Here is a 10,396-nt window from a genome sequence, read left to right on the forward strand (position 1 = left end):
TCAGAGCAACACTGCTAAAACATTGTTAAAGGGTTTATAGAGGAGCTGTGTTGTGATGACTTCCTGAAAGCGGAGTTTCAGAAAGAAGCAGGAGCTTCTTAAAGAGACAGAGGCCTAATTTCAAAGCAAAGCCAAATTTATTTTAATTCATATTTGATATTTAGCATTTTTTTTTTAAAACTGAAAGTAACATAGATACTTGATTATGCTATAAACTGTTGCCATGTGCCTTGAAAATATATAGAACTGCCCCTTAAGTACATTTAGCCTTAGTGAAAGTGTTGCGTTTCCTAAGACAACTTGAGTCAAAGCTCTGCAATTCATAGTGTTTGTGATTGATTGATTGATTGATGTAAAGTCAGGACTTTAGACCTCCTGTTTCTACTCGGCACTGTCGGTAACGTTAACGTTCTAGAAAGACAAAACATGAAGTTAAAAATGTGAAAGCGTGACATCATGTGAGTCCAGAAATGCGACCCGGTGAGTGTCTCAGTTCCACACCATGCAGTGTGAAACACAAATCTGATGATTCCACAGACAGCGTCACATGGGACAGTAGTGGCCATATCCATGCACGTAGCGCGCATTCTGACACGGCCACACAAATTTCATGCAGCAGATTCTAGTCCACAGCTTTATCCTTCATGTTCATGTTATGTTGTGTAAGACTGAACACTGTGAATGAATTATTCTCTGGCGTCACATTGATTCTAAACCTGACTGAAAGATACGCCACGCTTAGCGTTCAGCAGATCGGAACCAAACAGGTTCATTTCAGGATGGGAGCAGGATCCCCGTTCCGCTTCACACAGGGATTTCACTTTTCACTTCAGCAGCCTCTGCTCCACTTTGACTTTAGTGGTGATTGTATATATATATAAAAAAGTAATAATGTTAAATTTTTTAATAGACTTCATCACTGTGGACCATTTGCATAAACTCAAAGCCAGCTGGGACAAAGAACAACTTTTTTTCTTATTTAACCTTTACTGTTGCAAATCAGCATCATAACTTGCAAAAGGAGAACATTTTTATTTTCTTATTAGCTTATTTTATTATTTTCAGTGTTGTAGCTCTTGTTACCGAATGAACTGAAGCAACCATTGGGAAAAAATTTCCTTTTGTCAATTAATTAAAAGAAATTATTCAAAAATCCCAGTGCTGATGATTTCTTGTGTATGTTCATATAGTTTGATATAGCTGAATTTGTATTTTATAGTTAAAGCCACATCATAAAGTCGGAAGCAGTGCCTGACGACTTCCTCAGGGTTGCAGTTTTACTAAAGCTGAATGTTAGTAACCTAATAAAACTTTTTCCCCCCTTTTTTTCAGGTTAATCATAGTATTTTTGAAAGTTTTATTTTGTTATATGTCATATCTTTTTGTTCAAGGATATACATTTCTTTCCTTCAACTTTAAAAAATGGGAAAGACAACAGAACATTTGAGTAACGTAGTTGTGTCGATCTTCATTGGTCCTAGACAAGACAACAGCCACAAAAAACCACCAGCAACAACAAAATACATTCATAGTCAATTCTAATATTTGTTTCGATGAGCCTGAACAAAGGTACTTTTTGAAAATGACAAACTTTTAGTAGGTATTATTAAACATACCTTTTAATCTACACATTTATAAATGTTTTTTATTAGTGTGATGTTATATTTTATTCTTAAACATAATTCTTTTCATTCGCAGTAAGTGAAAATTCATAATTTAAGCAAAAATAAAGGCTTGAAAACATTAGTCTGTGTAATTAATGCACATCATGTGTTTTACTTAATGAATTTTGTTATTCAAATAAATTAACTTTTCAATAATATTCTAATTTATTGAATGAGACTGTTTATTATTTAAACCTGCTCAAAACATGTACAGTAAGAACAATAATTCAAACCTTAGCTAGCTCAAGATCTGTCTGTAGCCCGTTATGAAATTGAAGAAATTGAAGAGTTTCCTTGGTAACCACTTTATTGTTGTAAAAACTGAATTTACCAAAGTGAAAATCATATTATTTAAATCATTTTTAGTTCAACGTCCAGGAAAGGTAGATCCATCCATCCATCCATTTTCTTAGTGGGGTCAAGAAGGATGCTGGTGCCCATCTCCAGCTAACGGTCCGGGCGAGAGGCAGGGTCACCCTGGACAAGTTCCCAGTCTGTCACAGGACACACAACCATGCACACACACACACCTAGGGACAGTTTAGAGAAACCAATTGACCTGACAGTCATGATTTTGGACTGTGGGAGGAAAGCGGAGTACCCGGAGAAAACCCACACATGCACAGGGAGAACATGCAAACTCCATGCAGAAAGACCGGGGCTGGGAATCGAACCCAGAACCTTCTTGCCACTGTGCAGCCCGGAAAGGTAGGTGAAAATTTAAAATTCATTCAGTTCAGTTCTGTTTATTTATAAAGCGCTAATCCCCAACTAATGTCACATTAAGGCTGGTTCAATTGTTATCCAAAAATATACAATCAAATAATTGTGGGGGGAGCCGCCGTTCTATAGTCCTTATCAGTGAAATCGTTGGAATGTGTAGGAAAAGGACCATAACAAACTCTCTAACCAGCAAGAAATTTCACATTTCATGACTTCGTTTGTTTATGGTTGCCACAGCAACAGACAACAGATGGTTAGCAGTGGTCATGGGAGGCTCTCGGGTCATGTAAGTGTTCATTGCACCACCCCACCGATTCATGCAGTCGCCACGACGGAACTGCATGCGTGCTGGTGAAAGCACATCTGCTGCATGCGTGAACTCACCCACACGACAAACAGCGTGTACTGCGCCTTTAATTAGCAACATTTGTAATGCATTTGTGAAAATTAGATTAACCTGTGGAGCCACAGAGGCCGTGCCGTACAGTAAGTACCTCACATGTTTCAGTATTTTAGCCAGTTCCATCACCTTCATCATTATTATTATTATCAACAGTGTCGGCCTTTGAAAATCATTTTTTTTTTATGTTTTCTCAGTTCTGTATGTCTCAGAAATCAGTCACCTCTTAGAATAATGAGTTACTTAAGTAAAAAGCAGAAGTGGAGCCTCCTGCGTAACCAACAAGAATGCAGCAAGTGGTTCTGGATGGTAAGTTAACCACAAAACTGGGAAACCAGCTGAGCAAACATGCTGCTGATTTTGAAATCATATTCTGGAGGCTTTTGAATCAGACAACAAAAAACATTAACTTATTGTCAATAATCCACATGTGTGTTTTTCAACATTTGTGAAATATCAACAAAATTTTGCGCACATTTGTAATGGAAACTCAGTTACTGCTAAACAGCCTGAAGTGGGTAAGATTACAGAGACAGAGAGCTGCGTTCAAATTATTCAGATTCATCTCAGAGCAACAGCTAGTTTGTTTAAACTTGTAGACAATCACATGTTCTAGCAGGACAATAATTCCCAAAACATTAAAATGTAATGGAACGGTTCTGCTATCGACCTTTTTTAAGATTGAGAACTATGTTACAAAGGTACAAAATCAACCATTTAAACCAATTTTAATCAGATATAATTTTTTTCTCTTCTTTTTAAGAGTGGTTAATCATTCAAAAATGGGTGAAGAAGAAAAATATATTTCTCTACAAACTTACTATGGGACTTTTTTTTTCTTTTTCAGATGTTTTTGGAGTGGACACAAGGCCGGCCCAAGCTTTTTTGAGGCCCGGCGCAGATTTTCATTTGGGTCCCCCCATACTATCATGTCAACACCAGATGATTTATCATTCCTGTAAGCTACTTTATGTATGTAAATTACCTACTATCATTATCCTCAGCTTTCAACTCACAGTTATTATGGCTGATGATTTTAACCTAATAGATGTAGCCAACTAAAAACAATATTTGGATCCATAAGCAGCCGTTGAACTTGCGTTGAATCTGTACTTGTATCTTTGATTCTATATATTTGAGAAAACACACAGTAAATATAAACTTGTCCACTTTTCGAAAACATGTTGTCAGCCATAACCTCTGAAAAACCTCTCTCAAAAATGATTCGCAGGATGATTTGACATTTTGCTTCTCTGAAACAAAAAAAAACCCAGAAAGAGCAAAAGAGTGGTCCAGCTCTACTGTACCACTTGCTTTCCGATGGTTGCCTGCAGCTGACCTGGTCAGTGACTTTCCCTTATTTCCCGTTTCAATTAGACATACATCCCCCACTGACCGCGGTCTGTCTCGCTCTAACAGACAGTCATTGGATGTTATGGAGAAAAACAACATACCAGCAGCTAATTTGTTCTATCATGAAGTCTGAACAGGACCCTCTTTGGTCGGCGGATTCGGGTTTAAATCCATTTCCCCATGAACTCGGGAGTTCAGGTCAGGATTCACAGCCTGTATTTAAATCATCACGATTTGCAGGGATGTGTCCCTTCCAGACAGGAATTTGATCCTGAGGGTCATGGACCTTTCAGAAACTTCCCCACATCTTTTTGTATTCGGAAAGAAGTCAAAACATGATTAGAGGCAAGACTTCAGTCATTCTTTTATGCTAGATCAACCTTTTCAAAGCTTTACGTCGTGTTATCATGTTATTCCTTCATTAAAATCATACCTGGAGTGTTGCTTTGATTATTTCATGCATGTTTGAGAAATCCTTTAATCTCCCTTGGCAACCATTCAGCTCCTCCAGACTAGCGGCAGCAGCATAAAGGTACCTTTTAAAAATAACCATTAAACAGGTAAAACAAGTATTAAGCATACTTTATGCACACTTCTGTTTTTAAGGATAGTTTTTTTTATTATTAGTCTGATGTAATAGTCTAAAATTAAATGTCATGTTTTCATTAACTCTAAGTAGAAAATCATCATAAATAACAGAAATAAAAGCTATAAAACATCTACTTTTGTGTTATTACTAATTATGTGTTTCACTTTTTGATAAAGTTCCTGAAATAAATTGATATATCAATAACTTTCTAATTTGTTGAATGTGTCTGTGCTTCTCAGTTCAACAGTACTAAGAAAAGCATGAAGGGGGCGTGTCCAAAACAGGAGGAGCTTCTTAAAGAGACAGAGGCCAATTTCAGGTAGAGCAATGATGCAAAACCAAGATTTTTTTAAGTCATATTTGACATATACAGCATTTTCATAACAATGGAAGGTAACATGGTTACTTGATTGTGCTGTACAATCAATGACACGTTATGCTGGAAAATACACGATCACCCTCATTGAGCAATGTAGCACAATGCGTAGGTCAGATTTAGAAGAGTGGTCATTTGTTTAGACGATCAGAAACTAAACAGGAAATGTTTGTAGAAAGAGTCCAACTTTTAGGTCTCTTTTTCTTTCCCCTTTTCTTTTACTTATTCTCTTTTTCTTTCTCTCTCTCTCCCTGTAGCTTCAGAGAAGACAGAAAGCTGGCGGAGGCAGTGAAATACTTTGGGTCATGTTTTCCTTGGAAACCTTGAGTCCTGACAGTCATGTGGATGTTACTTTGAGTTGTTCCAGCTAAATGGCGTTGCTAACAGAGCGCAGCCCCATTATTCCCTGACTGTGGCCTTCTCCAGCAGGATAATCAGCCCTGCCACGTCGCTCCGGTAACACATGGTCAAGATGTTGATTTGGCCTCCACCATCTTCTGTGGGGATATTCTACATCAACACGCACAATTCAATGAGTGCTTAAAGTGAAGTACAAAAGTATCAATCCCACTTCAGCTGTTTCACATTTTGTCACGTTGTTGCAACCGTTTAATTTTACTGAAAAGTATCTTAATGAGGTTTTATGTGAAGACCAAGACAGATGAAGAATAAGGTTGAGAGGTCATCTGGAACAGAATGGTTGAGATCAAAGTCTATACTTGTGTTAGAATGAGCACAAAATGGCTGCGTTTGAGCTATTTTGCAAACAAGAACTCTACAGCTGTCACTGCTAAAGCTGCTTCTGTGATGTTTTAGGTTTGAATTTGTCCAATACTTTTTACTTTACAAACAGAAAGACGTCCACAACGTAGAATATTGTTTTATGAGCTAAACCTTCTGTAAACGTCCAGCCTGCTGCATTGTTTGGTCTTCATGATACTGCGTAGTTTACAATGAACATCTGAGGTCTTAAGAAAATAACTGGATCAATGTGTACGCGCATCCTTAAAAAAATCTTAATTTTGTGTGTCTGACATGAAGACCTTAAAATGTCTTAAATTCATTTTTTTTAATGTAAGTTGGCCTTAAATGCATTAATTGCAGGTCTTAAAGTTTTTTGTGGCAGAAGTAGTTCATGTAGTTTCTTTTATTGTGGGACTGTCTGTTGAGGCCATGGCTAGTTAGCTGCTAATATACCCTCGCTAGCTAGCTTTTTTGACTTTAGCAAAATGGTGAATATGAGTTGGTAACTCGTGTTCACCACTGGGTCTCTTCTTTAGCCAATCAACACGAGGTGAAGTGTAAAAAAGCTTTTAAGTTTGGCACTACGGTTGCTAAGGCTGTAGAGAGCCGTGTGCTGAGTGACAAGCTGCGAAGAGCCACACAGACCCCAGGAGTTTCAGTTTTTCCTATGATTGAAATGTAGCAAGTTTCCCCAACCATCCCCTAAATATCTTAAAAAGTCTTACATTTGACTTGCTGAAACCTGCAGAAACCCTGAGTATTTAACCTGAATCTGAGATTAAGTTAAATAGACTAAGTTGGTGACATCTGAATGCAATGGGTTACACCACATTTTCTCTATCATAGCAGCTTTAGAGAGCCAGTCTATGCTTGTCTTGAGCTGGTTATACAGTTTTAAATCATAATGTTTTGTCCGATCAATGTAAATATGATAAATTCATTTAATGTTTGACTATGAACTACTTTTTTTAAAGAAAGAGTAAAAAGTATCATGCTTTTTATTGTGTTTATACTGAACATTTGCTACATAGTGTTTTGGGTATGTATGAGTAAGATATAAAGTACTTTAAAACATCAAACTACCGTATATTTCTGTCGACACAGCACATCATATGCTGCATTGAAATATTTCATCCCGTTGGGTACGTCTATAAAAATAAATACATCTAACATCTCTATCNTTTGTCGTTTACGCACACCCGTTGCCGTGGCAACCGCTCGCTCCTCGAGCTGAGCACAGATTAAACATTCAGTCCGTTAGATATCAGGTTTTCAGGCTTGATATTTATTTTGCGATCATTAATAAGTGCTCCCTGAACCCCAGCGGTATTAGTTAATTTTAAACTCCTGCTCTAGTTATTTTGGTAATGGAACCGAAACGCACAGAATTGCGCAACACCATGTTGAAACAATCATTATTACTGAGATTATTATTGTTGTTGGGTCATTAATTTGAAGACGTTTTGTTGACTTTTTGTTGTTGTTGTTATTTAATTAAGTAATGAACGTTTTGATAAGGAGTCAGAGGAGGACGTGCTGGCGGCGTTCAGTTTGTCACTTAATGCTGAAATCGACTCAAAACCTCCCTCGATCGACATATTGCAGCCCAAAGCACGAACAGTTCAGAAACAATATGAAATGGAAGGTGGGGGGAAGCGATTTACTAACTGATTAAGTCGTGTTTTAGATTGTTCTTAAAAAACTAATCAGTCACGGCTGATTAGTGGGTGAACTCATGGCTGCACAGTGAACCCACTGATTTTTTTACAACAGACAGCCGCTCCTCTCTCTTGCAGGTACTGCGTACCCCGCTAAATCTTTAAGGGGTACGCAGTACCCTACCGTACCCCCCTACTTTCACCCCTGGGCATCACATTAAAGGGTGTTGAACATAAATGTGTTTGAGATTTTGATTTGTAAACACTTATGGACAACTTGTTTCTTTTTCCTGACACTTCACTAGAACTGATGACATCAGCTTCTTAAATGAATGTTGCATCTTCATAAACTTTATGACATTTCAAATCACTTTTAAGTTGCAGCCACCAGTATATGGATTGGTAGGCAGATGGGCTTCAGGAAAATCAATATCACCAGAATATTGCTCTTCCTGTCGGCACACTGTCATCCACTACTGGAATCAGAGGGGCGGTGTTACGTAAAATCAACTTTTTGAGCTCCACGTCATGTTATAATGTTATTCCCTCATCAAAAACCATCCTGCAGTGAATTCATGAATGTTTGAGAAATCGTTTAATCTCCCATGGCAAATGTTACTGCTATGCAAGACGCTTGGTGGCACTGAGCCTTCAAGACACAGTTTCTAAGCTTCCGGGCCTCGGTCTCACTGAGCAGCCCTCCCTCCCAACTTCCCCATTCAGCTCCTTCAGACTAGCCAGTAGCAATTAGCAAACACCTGGAGGATCTGTGCATCTGCTGAGTTCATTATAGGAGCTGCTTCTCAGAGCAACACTGCTAAAACATTGTTAAAGGGTTTATAGAGGAGCTGTGTTGTGATGACTTCCTGAAAGCGGAGTTTCAGAAAGAAGCAGGAGCTTCTTAAAGAGACAGAGGCCTAATTTCAAAGCAAAGCCAAATTTATTTTAATTCATATTTGATATTTAGCATTTTTTTTTTAAAACTGAAAGTAACATAGATACTTGATTATGCTATAAACTGTTGCCATGTGCCTTGAAAATATATAGAACTGCCCCTTAAGTACATTTAGCCTTAGTGAAAGTGTTGCGTTTCCTAAGACAACTTGAGTCAAAGCTCTGCAATTCATAGTGTTTGTGATTGATTGATTGATTGATGTAAAGTCAGGACTTTAGACCTCCTGTTTCTACTCGGCACTGTCGGTAACGTTAACGTTCTAGAAAGACAAAACATGAAGTTAAAAATGTGAAAGCGTGACATCATGTGAGTCCAGAAATGCGACCCGGTGAGTGTCTCAGTTCCACACCATGCAGTGTGAAACACAAATCTGATGATTCCACAGACAGCGTCACATGGGACAGTAGTGGCCATATCCATGCACGTAGCGCGCATTCTGACACGGCCACACAAATTTCATGCAGCAGATTCTAGTCCACAGCTTTATCCTTCATGTTCATGTTATGTTGTGTAAGACTGAACACTGTGAATGAATTATTCTCTGGCGTCACATTGATTCTGAACCTGACTGAAAGATACGCCACGCTTAGCGTTCAGCAGATCGGAACCAAACAGGTTCACTTCAGGATGGGAGCAGGATCCCCGTTCCGCTTCACACAGGGATTTCACTTTTCACTTCAGCAGCCTCTGCTCCACTTTGACTTTAGTGGTGATTGTATATATATATAAAAAAGTAATAATGTTAAATTTTTTAATAGACTTCATCACTGTGGACCATTTGCATAAACTCAAAGCCAGCTGGGACAAAGAACAACTTTTTTTTCTTATTTAACCTTTACTGTTGCAAATCAGCATCATAACTTGCAAAAGGAGAACATTTTTATTTTCTTATTAGCTTATTTTATTATTTTCAGTGTTGTAGCTCTTGTTACCGAATGAACTGAAGCAACCATTGGGAAAAAATTTCCTTTTGTCAATTAATTAAAAGAAATTATTCAAAAATCCCTGTGCTGATGATTTCTTGTGTATGTTCATATAGTTTGATATAGCTGAATTTGTATTTTATAGTTAAAGCCACATCATAAAGTCGGAAGCAGTGCCTGACGACTTCCTCAGGGTTGCAGTTTTACTAAAGCTGAATGTTAGTAACCTAATAAAACTTTTTCCCCCTTTTTTTCAGGTTAATCATAGTATTTTTGAAAGTTTTATTTTGTTATATGTCATATCTTTTTGTTCAAGGATATACATTTCTTTCCTTCAACTTTAAAAAATGGGAAAGACAACAGAACATTTGAGTAACGTAGTTGTGTCGATCTTCATTGGTCCTAGACAAGACAACAGCCACAAAAAACCACCAGCAACAACAAAATACATTCATAGTCAATTCTAATATTTGTTTCGATAAGCCTGAACAAAGGTACTTTTTGAAAATGACAAACTTTTAGTAGGTATTATTAAACATACCTTTTAATCTACACATTTATAAATGTTTTTTTTATTAGTGTGATGTTATATTTTATTCTTAAACATAATTCTTTTCATTCGCAGTAAGTGAAAATTCATAATTTAAGCAAAAATAAAGGCTTGAAAACATTAGTCTGTGTAATTAATGCACATCATGTGTTTTACTTAATGAATTTTGTTATTCAAATAAATTAACTTTTCAATAATATTCTAATTTATTGAATGAGACTGTTTATTATTTAAACCTGCTCAAAACATGTACAGTAAGAACAATAATTCAAACCTTAGCTAGCTCAAGATCTGTCTGTAGCCCGTTATGAAATTGAAGAAATTGAAGAGTTTCCTTGGTAACCACTTTATTGTTGTAAAAACTGAATTTACCAAAGTGAAAATCATATTATTTAAATCATTTTTAGTTCAACGTCCAGGAAAGGTAGATCCATCCATCCATCCATTTTCTTAGTGGGGTC

At 37.2% G+C, this 10,396-nt stretch overlaps 2 long non-coding RNA genes across 2 annotated transcripts in view; both read left to right on the forward strand.

The window, feature by feature from the left end:
* Positions 1–865: 865 nt before the first annotated feature.
* The window catches only part of LOC107834065 (uncharacterized), a 12,868-nt gene continuing 3,337 nt past the window's right edge, over positions 866–10,396 (forward strand). Inside the window, exons 1-2 of the long non-coding RNA XR_001659848.1 lie at positions 866–885; positions 6,454–6,457. This is a non-coding gene — a long non-coding RNA (uncharacterized LOC107834065). The remainder of the gene's footprint in view (positions 886–6,453; positions 6,458–10,396) is intronic.
* On the forward strand, positions 2,492–5,680 carry LOC107834064 (uncharacterized). Its single transcript, XR_001659847.1, has 4 exons — positions 2,492–2,873; positions 2,985–3,096; positions 4,969–5,048; positions 5,363–5,680. It is a non-coding gene; the product is annotated as an uncharacterized LOC107834064 (long non-coding RNA).

This window comes from Poecilia formosa, unplaced genomic scaffold (assembly GCF_000485575.1).
Source record: "Poecilia formosa unplaced genomic scaffold, Poecilia_formosa-5.1.2 Scaffold514, whole genome shotgun sequence".
NCBI lineage: Eukaryota > Metazoa > Chordata > Actinopteri > Cyprinodontiformes > Poeciliidae > Poecilia > Poecilia formosa.